Here is a 27099-nt window from a genome sequence, read left to right on the forward strand (position 1 = left end):
AGGCACGCGTTATCGATATTATTCGTGTAAATTTGAATAATATTCGGAATGACGCCTAACGAAGTTTCGCAAGCGTATAATGCTTCGTTACGCGCGATGATGCGATGAAATTAATTAATAAAATTGTCGCCGTCGAGTTCCACCGGCGTATGTATTATCGCCAGGCTCAAGAGTGTTTAATCGAAATCAACTCGATAGATTCGCACGTCCGGTCAAGAGGCAGTTAAATTGCAGATCAGATTTCCAGTCGTTGATCCTGAATAAATCCATTTTCTTCTCGTTATTTTACCACGATTTTCTTCCCTTTTTCATTGTTGGAATTTTTAGAGTTGGGATAACATTTATTTTCCCTGTAACAATTTTTTCGTTTATTTATTTCCAGCCTTTCGTTAGTTTATTTCTTTATTGGCAGACGTATCTTTTTTACATTAGCTAAACAAATATATCGGATCGTTTATATATACAATCTGCTTTGTCACATTTCTGTGCAACAAGTTTAAACAAATTCTACGAAATTTATCGATATATCCAGTTTATTGACAGCAAGTTAACACGTTCCAGCCGGCACGCTATTTCGTACGCGTCCTTTCCAATAACATTTTCGTTAAATTACATTTTTACAAATTAAAACTGCAAACATAAACGGCGTGAATCATTGGTGGATGAGAAAGAGCCTGATGGTAAGAAAAAGGTAGTGGGTTATCATCACGCCGGTTTCAACTTGTTAAAGATGTAATTGGTTCATTCTACGGGACTTTCTACATCAATGTATATCGTTTATCAATGGGTCATAGGCCAATCATGTGCATATCATGAAATGCAAAAGCAAAAAATTGAAACGGAGTGGTATTTCCAACAGAGAAGAAGATACGTAATTGTAGCTATCATCTATTTTTATATGTATTTGGAATACTGTCACTGTATATAAATTATGGAAATTATGTTACACAAGCAACAAGGCTAACATTTTATGGTGCTTTCACAATAATTACTTTTCGATTACTTTATACGCTCTACGTACATTAGGTCACTGGTAATTTCATTTACGCCTACTTAACCGAATACGCCAAGTGTATTTAATTTCTGAACGGTTAACTCATTTGCCCTACTGTTCTATAAATCTTCCATTAAAAAATCGAAATGTTTGCATTGCTTAATTAATTTATTACAACGTGATCGAAAAGTGCTCGTAGAAAACACCGCAAGAATTAAGAAACAAGCTTCACAGGAGGACAAGGAAACATATGCACCAATGTAGTCCAAATTTATGGAAAAGGAAGGTTCTTTCTGTAGAAATTTATTTAAAGAACGCTCAATGTTCCTTCCTTTTAGATAAATAAATAAAAAAATAATAAAGTTTATCGATACTTACATTTTCCTTCATAAAGAAGACGTTGCTCCGCCTTCTAGCATTGTTAATAATCATCTAGCAAGTGAAATTACACATGAACTTTATACTACATTATTCTCATCGGCACCTAGAACATCTCCCGATAAAGAATCAAAATTTTCCAATTATAGCATCCCACAAGCACTCTTCGCTTCTAAATGTGAACGAACTTGTTGCCCAATTCAGTGGATACGCCTATTAGATAAAGAACTTTTAAATAACGTGACAAGTTTCTCAGATTTTTATCTTAAAAATAAATTGGAAATTTCATCATATTTTGATCTATGCGAAAAGGCTTGACACGACACGGTAACCGTTGGCTGTCGGCGTTTCGCGATTAAGCGAATGAAAATCCACTTTGCGAGCGTACGAATCTCGGGTCGATAATCTTCCAGTTCTCCGGTCACACGTCGACGCTTCATTTACGCTGTAGGTTTTTTCTTCCATCCCCCGTGCTGCTGGTGGTGGTTGTGGCGGTGGTGGTCGAACGCTGGAACGAAAAGAAGAAGGGCTCGGGGGCAAACAGGTCCGAAATATCGTTCATTATGTTCACGAGCGGTTACCTTTGGCACCGTCGCACACACGGTGGGACACGATCCTCAGCCATCCGATTACAGGTTCGGCTCGCGTAGCTGTATGCCGATGCTCGTTTCATAGCGATCGGATCCTTCCACATGGCAGATCAAAACAGCGAAACCCGCCGAATCGGCTATGCCCAACGAGCACGGGCCATCTGACACGAAAAGAGAGACATCGCTTCCGGTTCTGTTCGCCGAGCCAGCCAGAAAGAATTAACCGGATAACGTATGTGCCCGGCCGTGCACTCCAATTCAAAGGCACTCGAACTCACCGTGGTCATCTTATTCCGATAAGCTCGATCCTTCATCCTTCGTTCTTAATTTTCTTAAAGCGTTAGGCACGAAAACAGGGTCGATTCATCGGAACGAAATGCTATTGTGAAGCGGCTGTAGAAAATATTTGTCACGTTTACGCAGCGTTAAGGGTAGCGGAAAGAAACTGTAGTTTTTTGAAAGTATCAAATGCGACTTCAAGTTTGTACTGAAGTTCTTCGAGTCGTAGGTGAAACACCTAATCACTGAGACAATTATCATCGTTTTTTGCTGCCTCTTGCCAGCTGGAAAGCGGCTTTGATTTTTATAAGAATCCTTTGTTTCTTCGCCAAGCGTCTTCTTCGCAACTTGACTTTTGCTGCCACCAACTTTTGGAGGATTATTCTTCATAGTATCTTCAATCGGTAATATAATGTAACGTAGGATTTCTGTTGATATGTCAATTGTTCGAGGTTTTAGGAATGTTGAAAGCTGATTTCCTTAGATCACGATGATTTCTTTTTAATTCAAACTGCTACCATCTTATTTCCACTGTCGTTGACATCTTTTAAAAATTTCAGGCTACATTTTAGACGATGAAATTTATATGTACGAAAATTTGTTCCGTTGTAAGATAGAGCTAAGTATAATTTATTTCTAACTGATGCTTTAAAATGTTGTCTATTATCAAAAGCTGTATTCTGTGCTATTCTACTTTTCTCGTTTAAGTCTCGTGTCTATATGTGAGAAAAAGATCCACACGAGACTGGACGTGCACTCTATCACTCTATAATTCCTCCTGAGACTTTCCACAATGTCCAATAGTATACCTTTGCTATCCATCTTTTTCTTTCTCTTCCAACTTTATATTACATGTACCTCACAGCTAGTCGAATTCTGATAGATCAAACGTATTAGTTACGAATCTTTGTGTTTTTTGGCGATCTTTTGTTATTTGAAATTATCTAGAAGCTGTCGTTCAGTCCTTAATGTTGAGTTCGAAAAGTTATCAACGGTAGAGAGAGAGAGAGAGAGAGAGAGAGAGAGAGGGAGGGAGGGAGAGAGAAATAATATTATATTACCTACATACTTTTGCGGATTTTTCTGCATTTATAAAAAATCAATGCACAAATGCCTACACAGTATTTATAGCGCGCAAAAATATATGAAGTATCCAAAATGATGCGTTAATTATAATATGTGCTAAGTAAAACAGATTTCCATTGAAATTCTATTTTTCGTTAGGTGCGTTCATAAGAATATAAATATGCGTAACAATCCGCAATTTGATTATCGATATTATCACATATACTATCATCACATATCATTGTTATATTATCAGATCGCGTAATCTTTAATTTATCCTTATTTATTGAAAATTTGAAGGATCGCAAAAATTCGTAGAACGCACAAAGCATACAAAAACGTACAAAATATCGAAACTGTATTACTTGCTATAATATTCAGTAAGTAAAGCAATCGTCTATCACAGTTGCTTTTTTGTAATTATATTCATAAATATGAAATACGAAGAATTTCTATGAATATCCACGATTCAATTACGATATCTGTACGCGTTATATTGTATTAATATATTATATTGTTTTTCAGATTGACGAGGGAATAGCTTAAAGTGGAAGATGATAGCGACGCACGGTGCTAAAATTGATTGACTGGGTTAATTACTTTGCCGAATCCAGGTCTCTCAAGTACAACTCTATTTGCGTATTTGAGTTAGCGAAGAGGCTGCAGTATGCTGGTAAGTTCAATACACTAAAGTTTGTTCAAACTCTGTCGCGAATCCGTGATTGCCAGTTTCTTCGTGTTTTTCCATTTGGGACGACGGCAATTCTCGGAGGTTATTATCGAGCATTCGAAATTAAATTTCAAATTAAAACGTCACAGAAGTCGATGTTACTTTCGCGAAGCTCCATTCAAGACAAACGAAACGTTCAGAATTATTATGCATTCTGTTACCGAAATAGGAGCACCCTAACTAAATCTGATTGCGTAATAGATTGTATACCGTGTAGCATGAACGTAATAAGGTAATCATTTGCATTATACCGCGATGTTTGTTGGGGAAAATGCTCTTTAGCGTGTAGAACCAAGCATTAAGTAATTACTAGGAATTTAGACAGTAGGTAGTGATATTAAATCAATAATTATAGGAATCGAAGAGTTAAAATTGCGATTAACAAGAAAAAAAAAATAGAAATTACGATGTGCATTGTTAGAATTCGCTGTATCGTTCGTCACGCTTAAATCAATTCACAATTCCTAATCGCTTCAGCAGTTTCGTAAACAGGAAAAAAGAAACGAGACGCAAGAAAGAATGGAAGCTGTGATACGCGTTTATCGGAACACGTTATTTATTACGCTCAAATTAATTTCGTAAAGAGGAAACATTTTTACGCAAAGAGTATTCGTTCTAGAATTTACGTCGATTAAAGCTTTCTCGTTTTTCTTCACGAATAGTATGATATATGTTTGATGTATCGAGTATCTTTTTAACATTGGAAGTTTACAATCCTTTCTCACCCCTTGCGATGCACATAAGAATCAAGCAAAAAAGAAAAAAAGAAAAAGATAAAAGAGAACAAAAATAGATCTACAAAAAAAAATCCAGATAAAATTGCCAAAGTCGAAACAAAAAATTCCTAGCCTCGTTGTTCGAACGAAACTGCCACAATTGAAAGGCGATAAAATCTCATCGCTGATGAAGATCAATGATACATATTCTGCATAATCTTCGGTGAACTTTGGAGGACGATCTGTCCCGCGGCTTTAAAGACGCGACGAATCGCTGTACTCGATTCAATTACCTTTGAAATCCCTTGTCGTCGGACATTAAAGCCAGAACTAATCCCAGGGACAGGGTGCGCGAAGTGAAAGCTACAAGCGGATGCTCTCGCCCCGCCGCTAAGCTTCGCGGAATCCTCTATGGGGTAACGATAATCGATAGGAAAAGAGGAAAGGAAAAAGACGAGGAGTAAAAAGGACGGGTAAAACGTTAACGCTGTCTCCGCTTCAGCAACGAAATATCTGGCGTCTAGGGTTGAAAAACGTCGTCTGAAATGCGGCTTCATCCCTTTCGTAAATAATACCGTGTCGTTTACGTTGCGATTTAAACGAGTATCGCTTACCCTTCTGCCCCTGATAAACGGCGACTTCTCGTTTTTCACGTGTTTCCCAGGCTCTCGTTCCGCGAAACAATGCTGGATTTACGTCGGTGGTTAATATTAACCTCGTTCGCGAATTCTTTAGCTTCTGTGCCCGGTCGTTGATGGTCTGTTAGCCTGGTTTTAACCCCTTAAATGCCGGCGTGAGGTACGGCCGCAGTTAATTGTTCAAAACAGAGGTCGAACGAAACTGTTAACTCCTGTAGTTAAAGCTTATTTATCGAACTTTTAACTTTTAAATAATTTCTTTTCTGTTTTGGGTTAATTTTTTAAATTAACGTTGTAACTTTGTCGCAGCAGTTCGATCGCAATTGTTATTTCACGTTCGATTAATACAAATTCTGGAGGATCGTATACTCCTGAACAAACATAGAAGGGTGAAGTAGACAAGTTGGAAATATTCTTTTAATTAGCGCTGTTTGAGGAATTGAAAGCAGGGTAAATATAGAAGAGAAGGAGTTATTGTGATTTTTATGTAATTATCTTATTTTATTAGCAATAAGAGGAAAACTGAGAGGAAGAAAAAATTACGTATACACCGCTCAGAGTTCGCAGTTTAGTTCTACGAGGAATACGTTTTCCAAATTATTTTTATCGGTACTCGTTATCATTTGTCAACTTTAAGAAAAACATCGTTTCACAAATTTTCACACCTCTCTTCCGTATCCTTCTGTTCAAATAGAACCTCGTCGATCGGTTCAGGGTTTCTATCTACCCCTAACCCCTAACATTTCCGGGGAATCTGCTTGTCGCAACTTTATTTTTTTTTTTTTTTTTTGAGAAGGATAAACGTTCCTGTTTAATTAGAACTATTTTTCTACTTGCAAGCAAATAAAAGTTTCTCACTTACATAAAAATGTCTGGAGCAAAGCTTCCAGTTAATACACCGAATTTTATAACAGTTTTCTTCAAAATATAAAAGACATAAACCTACAGTTATTTCGGGACCGAACAAAATTCTACTTTAAAACTCGAAGGGGATGATATTCTTCGACCAGCGATTTTATTTCGATCTCAACCTCTCTGTTTTCTGTTTGATTTCAAGCTTATTCTAATTTTGATCGTAGGTAGGCGCTATCATAGACATCGAGTACCAAATTCGAAACGATCTTGTTGAATTCTGTTTGAAAATATTCCAAGGGATGAACATTTTCGTCTAACCGTGGCAACGATTTATCCGTGCGTTCGTATTATGTACATACCAATTGGCAATTTCCTGTGTTGCCCTATGAAAAGTGACCATTGACCGAATCACCTGGCATTTTCACGGCTTTCATCGACTTTCTTTCCACGTCATTTCCTACTCTCTCGGCGAATTCCTCGGTTCTCCACGGAACATTACGGTAGGTCACGCGCACTTCCATCGTGCACAATACCTTCAATCTCATCGACTTCCGTCGACCCTCCCTTAATACGTAGTAAGTAATAATACTCGTGTCTCTACGAAAATTGCCATTTTCACTAGGTCAATTGGGAGAGGCTCTTCCTTACGGTTATCGCCTTTCAATTCTTCGAGGACGATGAGTTCATGTACGAATTTAATAAACGTTAGCGGATAATGTTCCTTTTAGAATGTATAATATCGAGCAAAAGTCCTAGAGTATTCGAAAGTTGCCATTTTCGCTGAGTCGATTAGAAACGACTCGTTCTTACGATTATCACTTTTGAATTCTTCGAGGACCATGAGTTCATGTATGAATTTAATCAACGTTAATGGACAAGTTTCCTTTTGGTATGTGTAATATCGAGCAAAAGTCTTAGAGTATTTTTGAAAAGTTGACGTTTCCAATAGGTCAGTTGGAGAAGATTCGTTCTCATCTGTGAATTCTTTCAGGAGGATGAATTACTTAATCGTAATTTAAATAAGTTTGAGGATCGAACGAGAAATCGTGAATGTTATTTTCGAACGAATCTATCCCTTTATGATCTATTTTCCATCCTTATTCCACTACCGATACAAAATTGAACGTTTCCAATGCCAGAGATACGCGTCCACGAAATTCTAAACGCATCTCTAAGCTACCCTACCATCGACCCATCGCCGTCTGGGAATCCCATCTCGGAATGGAGGTTGAAAATCTAAACAAGATATATTTCCAGCACGCTCTCATCCATCAAACCTTACAAATAATACCGAAAAGTCTTCAAATCTGTATCAACCTTCTTCAAAAATCTTTGGATTCCGTTCATTCCCCTTTTGAAAGTCTTTGGATCTATTTTCAAGTTTCTTAAAGGATCCTCGGATCCCTTTCCATCTTCTTCAAAAGACTTTGAGCGTCTTTCAACCTTTTCGAAAATCCTCGAATCTCTCTCAACCTTTTCAAACAGTTATCAAATCTATTTCTAACTCCCTTAAAAAATTTTTTCTTTAGAAATCATCGATTTCGTCTGTAACTTTCTTAAAAGATCTCTCAATCGTCTTCAAAATCCTCGAATTTCTCTCAACCTTCTTAACCAACTCCCGAACCTGTCTTTAATTCTCTTCAAGAATCTGCTATTTCCTCCTAAACTTTTAATCTGTTTTTAAGTCTCTCAAAAGATCTTCGAATTCCTCTTGACTTTCCCTCAAACATTCTTTCTCTCCTCTCTCAAGCTTTCCAAAAATCTTGGAATCTCTCACAACCTTCTCGAACAATTTTCCAATCTGTCTCTAATTCTCTGAAAAACTCTTCTAATCTCTCTCAACTCTCAGCCTGTTTTCCGCCGCAAGTGTATCGACTCGTCTTCAACGCGTTTAGGTCCTGCGCCATCTTCTTCTTCTTCTTCTTCTTCATCTTTGCACTTTCCCTTTCGTAGCCGTGTCGTTCCACGTTCGATCGGCCATTTCCTTTTTAGTCTTTGTACTTGTTCACAGCATAGAACGAGGCAGGAAACGTCGGTGGTCGTGGGTTATTTTCGTGCAGTCGGCTCTCAAAGTGCAAGCCATTGTTCTCTGCGGTCCTAGTTTGGCAGTGATCCTCGGTGTCAGCCGGTCTAATAAAAGCCAGGTCGAGCTCGCGAACGGTTGCCGATCAGAGTTGACTATGATTCATCCCTACAGGCTACGGAGCGGCCTGGATAAACGACCTGCTTCGGTTGTACGTCATGAACGGACGACTGTGTGTATCCGTCGCAGGATCGTCCCCGTCAATTTGATGAATCCCCTAATCGTCCGGCAACATCCGACGGAGTTCCGACTTGTAGTTGTTTCCTTAGCATCCGGTCTCTCTACGTCGTGTTTCTCTTTGGCTGATTAATCGTTCTTGTTGCGGTTTTCATCATAGACTTGTGCACGTGCACTAGTTCACCAATGTACCTCGTACGCTTATCGTTAGCGTAGAAAACATTTGCGTATCGTATGTCGTATGTGTTCTATGAGACTTTTCAAATCCCATTGACACTGTAACGAGACTTGACGCTTGAGTGACGAGCTTGTTGATAAAATTCGGGATCAACCTGGAAACGTACGTAGAAATTGTAAGCTGTTTTTATCGACATTTACAGATATTTGTTTCGTAAAAATTAGCGTGATATCGAGGTTTATTAATGTAACGAATAATTGACTTTTGTGATCTCTACGAGCATATATATGCTATATAAGACTAGATGTCTTGTATTTTCTATGTATATATTTTCCGAACTGTGACAGTATGGTAATGATACTTGAGCATCGTATGGAAACTATGCATATTCGTAAAAATTGTCTAGATGAGTTGGAGCTAATCCGCGAGCCTGTGCATGTTGTAGAGTTCGGAGCATCGGGGAATTTTTAAATGATTCGTATTGGAATTTAGGGGCTACAGTAAAATTTTGTACGAGGGAATTTAATTGCAAGGAAATTGTACGTAATTGCGATGAATTTATACAAATTTACATTACATCTTCTTGTTCTTATTACGTTTTAAGACTAGCTCTTTAATTAGAGAAAGGAATGTTTATAGAACGTTGTAGTTGTTTCTCGAGTCGATTCGAGCGGCTTGACAAATTTTATTTTGAAATAGTTTAGCCGGAAGTTATTGTGTCGCGGCTTTCGAGTTGCGATTTCATTTTCTTAATGGCAGAAATAAAAGTAACAGATCTGGTCAGAACGTATCAGAGATATATATCGGTCGGGGTAGAGAGGTCTGCAACATTCTCAGAAGTAATATCGTCCACATATATTCTTGGCTGGAACATAGTTTAAGGGAGTTATCGGACCTACGATGAGGCTCTGAAAAGTAATATCTGCTCCATGCATCACGCCTTAAATCCGGCTTCACCGGGAACCAACGACGAATCCTAAAAGATAATATCGCCTAGCCGTAGGTTCAAAGGATTATCTGTTAATAGCCACAGTTATGGCTAGAAATTTGACGTTACTGGAAGAGACAAGGATCTTGACAACTATGCTCGGATCTAATTATTTCATGCACCTCTATAGCCCATCTTTATTAGCAACAAAATTTCACATTGAAGTTGTAGAAATTCCAGAACATCTTTCGAAACCTATCTCGTTCGATGACATAGATAGCGTTACGTTTCGATCTTCAATCTCGATAATTACGTAATTACTAAAATGCTAACAGTTGATAAAGACAATGGAATTTCAACATGTTCCTCCTAATTCTTGCAAACGTAAATACGATGGAATGTATCGTACTTCGAGGAAGGACGAAAGAACACGTTGGAAGCGTCGTAAGATCGGCAAAATAAATTATTAGATGCAAGAATTCTCGCGAAAGATACTGCGCTAAAGATACCTAAAGGAAAAGAAAAGACCAATAAACGCGTGTCATTACCGCTAGCGACCAAACCGTAACGAATAGCTAACCTCTCGACATATTTCATGCTCGTAATAATAACGTCGAAATTAGCCGAATCTTTGTGTCAATCCCAGCTGTCTCGTTCTAAATTCACGCTTGCAACCTCGCTGCACCCGTAAAATCCTGATTTCTATCTTCACATCTCGCTCTACTTCGCGTTAGTTCGCGCGCATCGAAATTAGCAGCTTGGTCCAGCGAGGAATTCCGGGCGGGTACCGCGCGAATCCGGCGCGCCAGAGCGAGCCGAGCGTTTTGCCCGTGTTAACGAAGCGCGGAATGCACCCTGGACGAAAAAGTTGGAGGACGGGGGTAGTCGCGCGGAACGGAATGGAATGGTACGATGGGGCCAGGGTGGGACACGCCGCTGGTGTCCGCCAGTATTTATAGCAGCGGATTGTGTCTGCTTGGCAACCGGCCACCGAGCCTAACATCTCTCGAGCATCTTATGGGCAACGTCTTACCGACTGACTGTCGTGTAGCAGACGCTATCGGCCAGCATCGATTTCGCGTCGACTCGAGACATTTGACTCTTTGCGCGTCGTGTCTACGGACAAAATTGTATCAGCTCGCTGGGAAATACCGTGCACGTAGAATGTCCCGTTGCTGCTTCTGGATATCACCGTGGACCGTACACTGTCGTTTAAATCGGACTCGTGTATCGTCAAATGTCACGCATGAAAAAGACGATTTAGTCTTGAAATGAAATTTTGTGATCTTACCATCGTTACTATTTTATTTTATTTCGGATCTACAGCTTGGAAATGGATTTGGTTTCGCGATATCTTCTGTCATGTTCATTTGTTATTACTCAGATCGTACTGTATAAAAATCCACGCCGATAGTCTTCCAAGTTGCTCGATGTGAACTTTCATAAAACCAACTCGAAGTCGATATTGGTTTCCTTTTAGACAATAGTATAAAATAAACGACTATTACCAACGTGGTAAGAAATGTGTAGTACAGAAGTTACCGTGTAATGATTAATACGCGCGAGTATCGATTAAAAAATTTGTTCGTCGCGTCTGTAGACATTCTATTTGTCAGTTATTTTTAATATTAAAATGGTTGATCTTTAATTAATATTTTAATGGTTAATATTTAAATGGCATCTTAATAATTAAATTTACCGTGCGCAATTTCCTATCGACCTCGTCTCTATCAAAGATCAACAACGTGACAGAATCATACGAATTCTTCCATTCGATCTTTCAAGTTGCTCGATCTCAAAGCTGATAAAACACCACTCAGAGGTGTAGTATTAGTTTCTCAATGGCTGACAGGCGATTCACATCGGGTAAATAATACCGCGCGGGTAGGCTAATCGATCGTTTTAACGTGACACGGGTAAGAAAGGTTTAAGGATCGCGACGCTTGAATCGTAGACGACGCTTAAGTGGAAGAGGGACGGTAGGGAAGGCGAATAAAGGGGAAAGGAAAAGAAGGATGGAAAAGCGGAAGAGAGGAGAAGGGAAAAAAAAGAGAAAAACGAGGAAAGAGGAGCGTTTATCGAACGTTATTAAATGTAATGCCGCGAGGCGTGTCCCCCTTTTGGGAACTTTACCGATAACTTCGTAATTCCCTAAAAGGATCCCTGCCACGGGACTTTCAAGACGTTCGCTGCCTCGTCGCGATGTTTCCCTTCGTTCTAGCGCCGCAGCTTGCCGAAGAATGGACCATTATGTTCCTCTTCTTGCTCGTCCTCTCTTCCTCTTTGCTTCTCTTCCCTCGCGTTTCTTTTTTTATCCGTTCCTCGTCAAAATCGATATCGAGCTCTCTTGTTGTCTCAACGTCTGAAAAGTAAGTAGACCTTTCTCTAAACATTGGACACCCGCCGCGCCAACTTCTGCGTCGTCGTCGACGTCGTCGTCTTAATTTCGCATTCGCCGGGACAAACTCAAGAGAAGAATTTCGAACGCCGACAACTCGCAGCGTCCTTCTTCCTTTCTTTTCACATTTCGCGCTGTCTATACGAGTTATCGAAATGTCTGCCCTTCGTTATTCCTACGAGGATTACGTAGCGATGGTGGAAAGTGTCCGGTCGTGGATGGAGAAACGTTTTTTTTTTTTGTAGAAGGAGGTTTTATTCGTGTCGGAAGAGGACTTTGAATCAGACCAAGCTAATTTGCCTTGTAAGTCGCGAAATTCGATTAGCAACAATTTTGACACGATTTCAAGTCTACGTTGCAAACGTTTGGTTCGTGGTTAATATAATACAAATTTGTGGCCACCTAATGCGTTGATCAAATTGTTACATTATCCTGAAATTTTCATCTATTTTGTAAATATGTATGCATTTCTTTATTTCAACTGCTGGTCGGGAAATTAGATTTGGTTCGACGCGTATACACGTAAGCAAAACTAAAACCAAATTTACAGACAATTATGCTAATATAAACTATACCTATTCTTTGCTTATCCTTGCCATCTCGAAATACTCGATCCTCTACAAATACTCTTCCCATTACGCTTCATTCATCCGTTCATTCGCGTTCCATCGTTCATTCCATCATTCGTAGCCTGTTTACTATTTTGTAAAAAGAACACAGTTGCTTAAGAATTGTTATAATTATCAATTCAAGCAGATACGATTTACTATATTGTTTTATAAACTTTCCTCCCACGAAGCTCCTCGATTTAATTTGCATTTGAATTTTATGCGTTTAAAAGAACAAGGCAAATCTCTGACCATATTGCCCTATAAAACGAACATAGTAATTTGAGAAAACCAGTCAGTTATGATGCTTGTAGTATTTAATTGAGATAAAAGAAGCAACGATATTATCCAAGTGGGAGATTGAATCGTAGAAATTAGAATCTTGTGAAATGTTGAAAAGATCCGGACGAAACGACGGTATAAAATGTCAAATAAAATAATCAAAGAACCTGACTTTAATAAGATCTCGTAATGAATGATGAATTTCATACCTCAAGATTTATACGATTTTCCCAACAAAGAGAAACGAGCTGAATGTCTTAATTAAATCTTCCCGAGGATTCTAACGTGGCTCTCGATAGCGCGGCAAAATTCAAATTTAAATTCCGCTTAAGTTTTAACTAGTCCCAACACCATCTGAGAGTCAATTGAATCGGTGCTTCCGCGCATTCGGTCGACGAATAAATTCATTTATACGCACAAACTGCTATGCATTCTCATTTGCCTGAAAATAGCCCCGTTGCCCGACAATGGGAACGGTATAATTAACGAGGGAGCCGGAGGAACGAACGAAATAGTAACGCTGAATTTGCTAATAAACAACGCTTAATTCCCTAATCTCTGTTAATCTAAAGAATTTCCCTTCTTTATGCCCGCTGGACTTTTCGTTTTATTCCGCGCGAGGGAAAAAGTCTCGAACAGGGAGTTTGTTTTTCTTCGATTAACGCGACTAGATTCGTCCCTCTGCTCCTAATTATAATTCACGTACGCCTGTGCAGCGTAACGTTGTCTCTTATTCAATTTCCAACGCGTCCAAGGCGATAAAGTCTCGGTGATATTCATGTGACGTGTATGGTTAGTTACGACGTAACATTATACCGGTAATTAGAATCATTGCCGGACCGTCATTAGATTGTTTCAAACGTACTGTATCCGCCGAGCCTGTCTTTTTTACGATCGTCATTCAAGTTACGCAATCAGTGCATGTCATTTGATTTTAGAATTATCATCTTGTCGAAGCTTTTCACGGTTGTATTTTTTATCTTTAATTGATATTTTTATTGATAATTAGAAGGCATTTTTTCGGGTCTCCAAGAAGGGCATAATATGTATACGAATAATAATATAATATTGCAATATTGTTATTGTAATTATATAAATATTAATTATAATATTAATACGTATAATTTTGCACGTAATATAAAATGTTAGGTCAGTCGTAACGAAAATAAACACATTTATCGTCTAGTTAATTAATGATTTATAGATTTGTAAACAAGATTAATTAAATCATGCCTGTTTTAATCCTCGTACGTGAAGCTTCACTTGGATTGAAGCTTTAGTATATTCGGTGAAACGTGAATAAAATGCTGCCCCTTAGTGACGAGTTTAAATTAAGTTAGAAATGTAATCAAGAATTTTTTGCTAATTTTAGACAGCAGCGTTTCAAACATTTATCGTACAAAGGAAGATATGAATTTTAAGTATGCAGCATTTTTAGAGAAAAAGATTTAATACTCTTTCAGAGGAAGTTCGTAAAAAAAAAGACACTCGCGGCGACAGAAATATGGCATTCACTTCTATTCTAAATTATAGGTATTATATTTGCGCGTGTATATGTTTCTGCAACTTTTAAAATGGTTTTGTAGCGAGATATGGAGAAAGCGTGGACACTTTTTGCAACGGGTTATTCAGCTTTCCAAAAGCTCCGTCTGACAATTAATGCGCCTACTTCTAACTGAAAAATACAGGCTAACCTACCCTAATTTTATCACCTGCAATATCTCGCTTGTTTTTGATAATAATCCACAGATAGTAAGTCCATAAATAATAGAAAATAAGTCCATGCAATCGGACATTCTCGACAAAATAGTATCAATCCTTATAACTAAGCATAGTAACATAGTAAGAGAAGAACAAATTTTCTTCGAAAGGGACAAAAAAATCGGGAAGCTAGCGGTCAAGATATACTCGTTCCGTCCTCATCTGACAAAGGAGCATTCCTCGAACGAGACTTTGGTTTAGGGAAACCGTGACAAGCGATTCTTTCACACGGTCGCACGTACCGCGAATTTCCGTGGTCGGAATGAACGATGTACCCATTGGGGTGGCTTTTTGCGATCGCACACCGACCAGTTAGTAGCTGAGAAGTGGCTTATAGCGTGGCCGTGTAGCAGAGGCGGCGTGTTTGGACTAAATCCGCAGTACTCCGGCTAAGAGCCATGGCGTGTAGCCCTAATGGCAATGTTGACGAGTGAAATTTACCTGAAAATCGCGTTACCCGCGAAGTTTCGCCCGACCAGTGTTTCTCTGCTCTACCGAGAGAAATAGAGCGAGGGCGCGCGCGCACGAGAGAGAGAGACAGACAGACAAATAGACAGAGAGAGAGAAAGAGCGCGTGTAAGATTGAGTCTTTTGAGCAAGGAAATCAAGGCGCGCTATATACACAGCACAAGTTAACTCTAAAATTGAATCGAGGCCTCGTGAGGAAGGAGCGGCATAGTCCATGGGAGAAATTTATTAGGTTGAATGATAAGTTCGTTCACCTTCTAGCGGTGGATATATTTCGAGGAGTTGATTATGAAGATGTCACCTATGTTAGTTACAGCGAATAAGCGCGTTTAAGCGTTCTTAGAGCGCCAAATAAATTATAGGAGTTAGTTGTCGACGAATTTAAATTTAGCTGTAAATGTGAATGAAACGAGAGGATTACAATTGTCCGTAAATTTTCCTTGCTAGCTGACACGTGTTTATTGTTTCTGTAATTAGAGGCTAGTCTAACGTGAATTGATTAGAACATTGGCGAAATTTTCAGTACCGAAAAGCACTATGGTAATAATCGTGCTAATTCGTTATAATTTGATCTTCCTGTTTCTTTTTCTCTTTTCGCGACGCGAGAAAATACCTTTATGCATACCTGAGTGTCCGCAGTGTCGCGTTATGCGTGGCTCAGCATGGTAATACTCCTAAAAACCTCTCCTCGATTACTTCATGTAGTGGATACGACCATTTCCTGGCACGGAAAAACTGTATTACTTGAGGGGTGGTCTTTGTAGCGTCCTACGGTGTCTTCTTCATTTCATCCCCTCTGCCATCTCCTGACCCTCTCAATACCTCTTTCTTTACTCTTCCTCGCTCTTCCTCTGGTATTCCCATTATTGTTATGATCTTTTCTATCGCGCAAAATAATAATCTTGATGGTATATATAACTACGAGTCATTTAACGAAAATATATTTTTGCATATAATTCTGCATGTTTCATGTGATAAATTATATGTTGTAAATTAGAGGAGAATTTGAATAATAGTATTTACATTCGTGAGATTTATTTCTAAATCAATCTACCGTGAGAGACGAAGAAAAATTCGTATCATCTAAATGTTTAAAGAGAGAGTTGACGTACAATTTTATTTATGTTTTCCCTCCATAAAATTATTACGAGTACAGTAGAATCTCTTGCACTGGAATTATCCCACGATGTGAATCATCGGATAATCGAAAATTAGCATAATACGGAAGGATCATATGATATATATACAGGGTGGTTGGTAACTGGTGGTACAAGCGGAAAGGGGGTGATTTTTCGTTTGAGGCTTTGTTTTCGAGAAAATCGACTTTGAATTTTCGCTCGGTACGCGTACATTTTATCACGTCTCGTTATAACGGATCTCATTGTAGATCGTTGTCTCGATGGAAAAATTAAAAAAAATCATTAAAAAAAATTGTTTATTCTATATTTTCGACTTCTTTTTTCGCGTAGTACCACCCCCTTTCCGCTTGTACCACCAGTTACCAACCACCCTGTATAATCATAATAAAATCATAGAAAACATTTTGATAATGTAACGTTGTGCATATATTTAGATTTAATTAATCGTTTAATCGATTAATTCGACTAGTCACACTTCCGTACTCCTGCTGTTAAAATGTCCAAAACCATCAAGTTAATGTGTTAAAATTCAAAACACCTCGGATGATACGGAACTTCGTTTGTACGAGACTTGAATAACCGAGACTCTAATGTCCATCGTATACGAACAAACGCTACGATGTAGTAGTAATTAGCAATTGAAGATACGACACGGTAGAACGAAGTAGTTAAATATTATAATATCGAAAAATTATACTTTCTGAATTTATCAGTAATATGCCATAAATCTTCAATAATTGGTTGCATTCGTTTCATTTACGATCGACTGTATCTCTGGCAGCGATTTTGCTCGCTCTGTCGAGCCACGAGACATTCGAACGAGTGTCCTTAACGAAGTATCGCGGTAGAGTGGAGATTGAAATTCAATCTCGCGGCGCAATGACGCCGTCTTTCCTCGTCGTTGCAATATTCCCCGTTGTTTTATGTATACTTGTTCCGTGTCGCGTTCTCGAACCATGTTTTGCGCCCAAGTTTCCGGCTTTTAGTCGCGTAAACTGCTTTCTTTTTTATTTCTCCCCTCTTTTTTTTTTTTTTTTTTTTTAGTACAATCGCGAAGCTTCAGCGTCAGCGAGCCGTCTTTCAAGCAAGACCGACAACCTCTTGAATTTTCAACCACTTTTAGCCGCGGTCTTCCTCCACCATCCTCGACTTATCACGCCCTCCATGAAAGATTTCGCCTGTTTGCTAACCCGCCTTAAGGTCGAGTTCGAGTTCCTTCGGTTGCTCGACTTAGGTCGCGTTTTGTGTCACGATTGCGTACATTTTCCTATTACGTTCATTTTTATTTGGGACAATTGTGTCGTTGACATTGAGAATTTTCTCGAAAAAATGTATTATTATTATTATTATTAATTATTTTATGTATTTTGATAGTATTTTTGATAGTATAAAAAGTACTGTACAGTGTAAGGAACAGTAGGGATACCAGAGAAAGAAACGAAAAAAAGAAGAAATACGATAATGGAAAAATCATTTCCTTTATCTTCGTAGAATTTTTAATTATTCTGTGTATTTTTGCATATTATGCGTATCTTTGTGCGTTCTTGTTATCTAAAATTTTCTTTAAATACATAAGAATCCGCAGTTTATTGATTGCCACTTTTTATGCATTGTATTACTATAACGAGACAGACTGGTCATTTGAGACAAAGAAGTTAAATTACCAGGTAACGTCCAACCATGTAACGCATCTGACCTGGTCATTTGAGGCCAAAGGGTGAAGTTACGAAGGAGCTATTAATCCTTTGTTTTATGATCTTCTCTGTGCTTATAAGCGCCAGGGGCTCGTTTCATCGTTAATCATTTCAGCTATTGATCGAACGAATTTGTCGTTCTTGTATAAATTTTTATACAAAGTGCAGCGACCATGCGTCATATTTGTAATTGAACAATGGACCGGGAAGAAAATTATAAAAATTGAAAATCGGAGAACAATAATTCTTAATAAATCTGCACATATAACTCGAGATATTTTAATTCTCGTCTCGAATATCTTAATCCTGGAATTAAAATCTTGCACGTTTACTTTCTCACATTTTTCTCACATTTTCTCAGAGTCTTTAGTTTCAAAACATCGCAGAGAGCTATTCTTCTGGAATTGATAGGACGGAAAATCGATGCTTCATTACTGTAACAGAGCTGGCATTGATTTCGTTTGCAGTGACGCAGGAAACGCAAATTTAACGTTCTTAATCTAATATCGCCGTAACCATGGCGAAATTGCATGCATCGTAATATTGCGCACGCTATATGAATGCCGCGCTGTTTACTGTTTATTTATTTTCTGTCCACTTGTCCCAGATTTTCTTTCCAAGCGCCGCCACTTTCGGTGCTTTTCAGTTTATTACCGTTCCGTATGCGACGTATTTTCCGTAAATATTGTTGCAGGCATTAGCGGTTCAAGGTTTCAGCGCATTTTTACACGGTTGACCTATTTTCTTCAGCATTTGATAATTAGAAAATAGTTTGATATTTAACTTATCAACCCTTGCCACCGGAATGATATTGATTGATCACATAGAACAGTCGCTTGCGTTTGACAGCGTTGCTGTCTGTTGAAGTGATAAGGGTTAATTAATTTCAGTGATCAATATTTTTAAGGAGATTTAATTAATATGAAAAATATTGAAGATGAGTTAATATCGTTGAGAATATAAGAACTTTTATTTAGTTTTTCACTTTAATTTGCATTTTTTTTTCAACGTAGAAGAGATCTATAAGAATGTATTCAACTCGACATATTATACTGCTTAAGTTTCATCGTTTTTTGTTAAATAGATATTAATCAAATTATGCGTCGTGAATCATCAATCAAACGGGCTGAATAATTTCGTTTATCTCTAAATTAACTCTAAAAGTTTAACTATAAATTATTAAAAAAAATACTTTACTAAAAATTGACGGTAGAAATTGAATTTCAGTAAAAATGAGATTTTAATTTCAGCCGGTAAAAGCTGAAATTAATCCGTAGAAAACAGAAATCTAGATTTCCTACGATTTCTTGTAAAAATTTCATCAATCCAATGTATTACGCCTATCGTAGAACCGTTTTAGAATTATTTCAGAATTGTTTCACGTTAATCCACAGTAACGATATTACCGTTTATTGCTTCCATATTTCTCTTACAATTAATTTTTTTTTTTTTTTTTACTAAACATTTCTTGGAAATTTCCCCCGATAAAAATATAAAAATATCCATAATCCGTTATTACTGATGCTGGAATATAGGTCACTGATTGACCTTTAGACGCCTTCGTTATTAAGACACAGCTTTTTCAACGTTGCTTTGTACTTTGTACTCGCGTTTTCGAAAAATTCTCGTCCGACGAAATATCGAAAAATATTCGCGACGACAGTGTCCCTGCGATTTATTGCAATTTTTAACGAACGGCCGTGCGCGTGCGAGCGGCGAATTAATTAATAAATGTAACGCAGCGAATATTTAGAAGTATCGAGCGGAATACCATTATCAAACGACCCTTTAATTAAAAATACTATCGACAGTGAAACAGAAGGGTCACGAAATAGGTGTTTCGGGGAATCGATTACGCGAAATCGATGCGTTTCGATAGCCTCTATGTACTTTTACTTCGAAAGGCTTTGATCGATGCCAGTTTCCTCGAGTTCGCTGAATTTCAAATCTTTTTCACCACAGAGTCGATCGGTTAATTCTTCTTTTCTACCACGTCGAAATAATAACACGCCCAAGTTTTATTGGCGGTGTCATCTCTCGTCTGAAGAATTTTCTTTTTCCATTCCATTCCATTGTATCTTCAAGATCGATTATTAGTGAGACAAAACGTACGTACAACAGGTTGTATAAACCAATATCTTCTAGAAAATCTATAGCTCGATGATTTTTTGTTCATCTCTTGAGGGGTGGGTACGGTTATTTTAGTAATTAACCAGTGGTTCGATTTGTCTGACTAATGGCTCACCAGAATTTTCATTCTACAGAGTTGTACGATTTTTAATATCTCTTTTCGCTCTGCTTTGGAATTTGTAGGATTTTTAGCTTTTTAAACGAATCTTCGTTTCTGACGTGTCACAAAGATTAAACATTATTCGAAGTATTTGTATTGTTATATATTAGTTGCATTAGATATGGCACGTTGCTGTTATTTCCTATAATAAAAGGTATATCGTAAGTGTAAATGGATTTTATAATCATTTTATATATCCTCGGTTTATTCTTCACGAAAAGCTTGGATCTTTTTATTAGCCAGTCAGTACATCTATCTTCTCTTTATTCATATATTTCCAATTATCGTATTCAGTATCTTACTACGCTCTGTTTGTTAAAAATCCACGTTACTCGTGTTTCTTTTATGTTATTACATTTGGTCAATTTTATTTATTTATTAATTTTGTTTCGTCAAAGCCTGAGTGTAATATGGTTCCATAGTAGACATACGATTAAGTAAAGGAATAGTGACGTGCAAAATGGGAGCAGATAACAACATGAATATTTATTTTTACTTGTCCATCTTTGTTTCTTATGAAATGTGAATTAAGAATTTTTCACGTCATAATTTCGCTAACAAGAATTAATGAAAATTGCAATATGACGCGAACAAGAATCAATAAGCGTTCGAACAACAAGATTCGAGTTCGAGTAGCAGTTGATCCGAGGATGAATGCTCGTTACTGGATAGATTTCTATTAGCGTGGAAGCTTAGCCTTGAATCCCTGCAAATTGTAGCATGTAGCCCCATCTTAGGAAGCTCGTGTGTCTCTTCTCTTTGAAATTGAAATTCCGAAATTCGCGCTCCACGTGGCGCGAGAACGAGCGAGTAAGTGAATCTACCCCTGGCTTAATCGATTATCCGCACTGTTGTGCGACAAACGTATTTCCCGCGATTACTATAACAGGCTTTCACCTAGGTTTTAGGTAACGCCCATTAACGAAATTACGTCGTTTGCATACGGAACAGCAACGCGTCGTTCTCTTCGGTGTATACCTTGAGAATGTTACGAGAGATGTTTACCATAAGCGAAAAATTTGTGGACCATAGCGTTTCTTTTCATTTTCACTGATGCTGAAGCTGATACAAAATTTGTATTCTATATTTCTTTGCTCGTGAGAAAAAGCTACTAGACTAATGATTTTTTCAAATTTCTATTTTATATTTTCTTACTTACTGGACGAACATAGTTATAATTTAGTGACAGATTAATGTTGAATTTCTTGTGAAAAGAAAATAGTTATTTGGCAGAGTTCTTTGCTCTAAATAGCTATTTAGAAATCGAGGAATTTAATAAAAATTTGAGAACTTTGTATGGCAAGTTTTATTCATTTCTTTGCATGTTATTCGAGCTTTTATTGCCTCCTTTTTAAGAATATCATTTCCAATCATTTCAATTAATTTTCAATTAATGTCACAAATTAACTAAGTATGAAAAATTGGCGAATGTAATTGTTTGCTGATTCTATAAAAAATATTTCACGTTACGATTGCTTAATGGAGGTTGCGTTACAGAAAATAATTAAAACACCCGCCGTAGAGTGTGTCTGATCACACGCGTACCGTTTCTCCTTATTTTCGACTATTTTCATTTCTTTCCCTTTTTATTACATTACAAACACAGAAGGAATATCCAAAGAAGTCCAAAGATATTTAAATATACACAAAACACTATATCCGCCACTCTAAACTATTTATAATAACATGTCAGTTTATTTAAAAACTATTAACTTCTACAAAATATTATTCTAAATCGATTTATTTTATCTTAACATATACTTACATCTCGTAAGTTATCCTTGAAACAAAAATAATAAACTAGTGTAAAGCATGGTTCGTTACTTCAAACTGTCACGTGTTACTTTTTATTCGAAGGGAAATTTGCTGGTCGTCAGATTGTGATATTCTTTCTTCACTTTTGTTTTCTTCAGGCAGGAAACTCGTTCTCCCATTCGTCTCCTCTGTTCCCCTTTCTGAAAATCGGTCGTATGCAATAAACTTTGCCGGAACTGGTTGGGCAGAGTTTATTTTCACGCCACTTTGCCCTCGTGTCTCGTCTGGCACTAGCGTGTTGTCATTTCCTCTCCGCCTTTTGCTCGTTTTCGGTTATTTCGCCCGTCCTAGCTATCTAGTCGAGGGAAACGACAAACCTCGCGAAGGCGTCTACGTTCATTACGAACGGCCGTTCACTGCCTTTAGAATTAATTTAAGATTTTGCCAGTTATCGGGAGGGAGCATGGAATTTTCCTGGAATTTTGCTTCATCCACGCGTGAGAAATTTCCACGGCGACTGCTTCCGGAATGACGATAGGAATCTATGTCACTGCCAGGTTATTAGTTTTATTGTAAAGTTAATTGAAATTAACGACGATACATTCGTATTATCGCATAAAAATTCCTCATAATAGCGTGAACAAGCACGGTCTAATGATAAATATTATGACGCGTACTACGGGTGGAATTTTTAAAAATTCATGTATACGCTGCAAATGCAGAGAAACAAACAATTAAAGAGCGAGTTGCGTGGCGCTTCTAAACGTAGCACGAATAAACTAGTGTATTTTCCAAGCACTTTCGCAAAATTTCGGATAAACAGATGTCCACATAAAGCTAGACAGTTATATTCCTCTAAAACTAACTATGGTTTGGGTACGTTCCAGGAGTAGATCTCCTGAATCAAAATCGTTTCGATAGGGGAAAAATATGTTTTGTACGCTTCGTCTCTTGCGAGCTTTTACGACGTTGTGCAAAATGGAAATAGACGAATTTCTGACGACAATCTTAATTACTTTATTTTCACGAACGATATTCCATTAATGCAGATGCGAACGTATTAATCACGCAGGGTCGATTCTTTGTTACTGTACTTCATCGTGTCCTTGTAAAGAGACTTTTTATACTCTGTAAATAATTGAATAAGATCGCTGTGATTGATGATTCTATAGTTGCTCTCTACAGCATACATATACATGTGCGATGAAACTGGGAAGATATTAGTTTTTGTTACGCTGCGCAAAGCTGCCTGTGTCTGACCACGGACAACCCGTTTCTCCTTGTTCTCGAGTAGCCTGCTTTTCTTTCTATGCTCCACGAATCCTTGGAATCTCGTTAATTTCAGACCAGACCATGTTACGTCGCGAATATTAACGGACTCTATATAGAAATCTGTATATCTTGGAATATTGCAACGAACACTTTGCTTCGGGTATTTTGCACACTTTCACGTATCTATTATTTTATATCTTTCCGTACATCTTTGTATATTATTATTTATTTCTATACTTTATCATAGACTATATTAGAAATTATCTATACTAGAAATAGATGATAGAAATTTCTCATAGATGCACAAATATCAATTTAGTCATCGTTCTCATTAATATCGTAGATACGACTATTCTAAAGTAAGGCGAGTATCTTTTACACTTGGTTTCAAGTAATGGCAATAATAGAACATTCTTAAGACTGATTCTCTCCAAAATATAAAAAATACCAACTTGGAAAATACCAACTTAAGACAAGCTGATTACAAAAAGCTCCAAATAAAAGTGTATTTTTCGCGTGAATTTCTATTTATCACACGATGACACGCTTTCTTGGTTTTTCCAAGAACCGCCAAGATGCGGGATCCAGAGAAAGTTTCGACCGCAACGTGGCCGCGATGATTTCGTAATCGGGAAATTCTGATCGAGTGTCGGACAATAGCCCGGCCGCGAAGGCTTTAGCAAGCACGAATGGATCCCAAGAGGTATAGTGGTAATGAAGAGCTATAAGCGAACGCAGCCCGGGTATATAGAGACCGGAGGATGGGTCCGGATTAAAGGAAGATAACTGCATCGTAATCTTCAATCTGAAGCATCCCACGGGAAATACCGCTGCGGATACCCCGCGACGTGCATGTACAGAAAGAAATTACATTCTAAAAACCACCCCTCGCCAACCAGCCGGTCTACTTCCTGCGATGGCTGGTAATTTCCGCGTGGCTCCTTCCGTCGAGCATTTTCTATCGTTGCAGACAGGCCACTGGAGCAACGATTCGATCAACTGCCTCTGAACTTAATATAAGCCAGCAGTGGAATTTGTCACGGATTTATTTCCATTGCAGTCGACCGATATCCTATTTTCTGGAGACGCTCGTTGCATTTATTTCCTGTTTCATATCCTCCACGGGCAGGATCTTCGCGTGAATTTGATTTTGCCGGAGGACTTTGATTTCATTTGTTTTGAGAAATTTTACGATTATTCAGCATCGCAGAATTCAAATCGCAGAACTCTATGTAAATTTCGTAATTTTACCACATAGACGCGTGGCTTTGCAACACAGTTAAGTTACCTTCATCGGTTTATTCATTGTAAAGAGATGCGCAGATAGTCGCAAGGTATGAAATAAACCTCGAAAAATACTAATTTATAACGCGTGTAGTATCCATCATCTTCTTCTGCTGCTTAGTTTGTGGAGTCGGTCGATATGGTTTCTAGAAGACTCAATTGTAAGACATCGTAAGACTATATTTTAATTATACAGGCTGCTTCAGATTTCTCTGACCAATTTTTCTTAGTGTACTCTACGGATGTAAATGAGAAAACTATGCGATACGAGCATAGGTTGTTTGATCTCCTATTTTTGCATTTAACGTCAAATATGTTATTTCGACAGAGAATGAGATAGGTTCGTTATAACTTGTTTGGAAGCCTATAACATGTTTGAATCAGCATTTCTCAATCTAATACATTTTCATGGAAAACGATGATCATACGATGTTTAACTGCAATCTACTTTTTATTCGTCAAATTACAATTGTACATATTCCATCGCATCGGCATGTAACGTCATATCACGCTAACGAACGTAGTTCAATTTAGTAATACATTTTCGTCTGAAGAACGATCTTTTATATAAACATTTGCATGTTTTAAATAACGAAAGTTCACGTGATCAATTCCATCGTTGGAAACACAAATGGCCACTCCACGTAGCAGTGTATCGTGTTTCTAACAATTCCAATTGTTCGAGTTGGCGTTTGTATCGCCAGATGCATTTCGGCCCACTCTTTGTTACATGCGGCGTTATTTTACGCATAGTTTATGGCGCAAAGTTATCCCATTTGGCCGAGTTCGAGGCACAAGGACAGTGTTGAATTTTCGTCGATGCTTATATACATTTACGATCGCGCTGGGACAATGGTCATATTAATGCGTACTCACTTCTAACTCGATGCACCTGAACTTGCTTTAGTAACTTGCACTATGAAATCTTAAAGTCATCCAACCGAAAATCAAAGGAGTTTAAACTCTAACACGAAGACGAAGAAGCAATCTAGCAAAGACTATAACGATTATTACGTTTGTAATTAGCGTATAACAACGATACTGCAGGAAACAATTTCAATCTTCCATAAAAATTATAATCTGTGGAAAAAATCTGATGATAAATACCATACACATTAAATTCGATAAAAATCAGTGTTAAAATTCAAATTACAATACGCGATTTCATTTTCAAAATTTCATAAGTTCGATATTCTGAATCGCTCGAATCAGATCGAAGATTCGAAAAACGATATGTGACTTTTACGAATCATCGATTTTACAAATCATAGATCGTGTCTTTTAGTACATATAACGTCCAGTGTTTTGATTTTATTAATACCTACAATATTTATAACAATCTCTAGCCGTTGCAATTCGCCTGTTCATAATCGAACGAACAGAATTCATCGAGAAACAATCTGATCGTGTAATAATACCCGTGTACCACGAGATCATGGAGATTAGAGGTATGACATTAACGATCGATTGCAAAAACGGAAGTTGGGAACCGGAGGACGCGTATACATAAATACAAATCCGAGAAGCAGCCATGAATACCGATAATAACGTACAACCACGACAATACCTGTACTTAGTGTACGTAGCGGTGGCCAGAGAACAATACGCGAACAATAAGTGAAAATGCCAGAGCCGATAATGTCATACGGGCCTCAATACCAGCATCCAGCGATGTCCTACCGCCGTGGACAAACGTTTCGCATGTACACGAGGAGGGATCTATGGATCTCGCGTATCCCATCGTCGGCATGCAACCAATTCAGCAAAGCCTGCCGAGTTTCGAAGTCTTATTTATAGTGTAAGAGCGTGTTCTCGCTCGAGCAAGCAGCGTGCAAACTGGTTAATCCGTCGAAGTTTCGCCTATAGGATGTACATTGCGCGGACCGAGGGTCTTTAGAAGTGATTTCGAGCATCTAGAAGACGTTCGTTAATTGGAAAATAGAAATTTAGAGGTTCTCAGTTGTCTTTGCATGTAGATTTCAATAGATTATATCACATAACGAATAGCATATTTAATGGGAAAATAGAAACGAAAGGATAATGGCAATTGTCTGAATAATTTTCTATTTTCTCAAACACTTTCTCGCTCTGTGAATTTTTGCATGATCTTCTTGCGTTCTTTAGCGATCTTCTCAACGTTCTTTTCGTTTCTCGATAATTTTAATTCTTATCACGTGTAACTAAATTTCCGTGACACGTGATCCTGTGCGTGTCACGATCCTCGTGTTCGTATTGTAAGAGTCGCTGTCTTGAGACTGAGGAACTGATAAGAGATTGATGACTGACACGTTCCAATAATAACACAATACAGTGCGTCGTACAATTAGTACAGTACTAAAGGACTCGATGGTTTAGAATGCGTGTAAGTCTTTTCGTATACACTCATAGAGACGTTCTCAATTGGTTGAACAACTGATACCGATGATTGACGTGTTCCGATAATGACACAATGTGGTGTGTCTTACAATTAGTACAGTACTCTAATGTAAAGTGCTAAAGAACTTGATGGAGTGGACGTCAATATTTTCATGTACAAT

At 38.0% G+C, this 27099-nt stretch overlaps 1 long non-coding RNA gene across 1 annotated transcript in view; it reads left to right on the forward strand.

Annotated features, from left to right (window-relative positions):
* Positions 1–27099, forward strand: part of LOC126870243 (uncharacterized) — a 48040-nt gene that overhangs the window by 13344 nt on the left and 7597 nt on the right. The window contains exon 2 of the long non-coding RNA XR_007691242.1: positions 3832–3979. This is a non-coding gene — a long non-coding RNA (uncharacterized LOC126870243). The remainder of the gene's footprint in view (positions 1–3831; positions 3980–27099) is intronic.

Source organism: Bombus huntii, chromosome 10, assembly GCF_024542735.1.
Source record: "Bombus huntii isolate Logan2020A chromosome 10, iyBomHunt1.1, whole genome shotgun sequence".
Lineage (NCBI taxonomy): Eukaryota > Metazoa > Arthropoda > Insecta > Hymenoptera > Apidae > Bombus > Bombus huntii.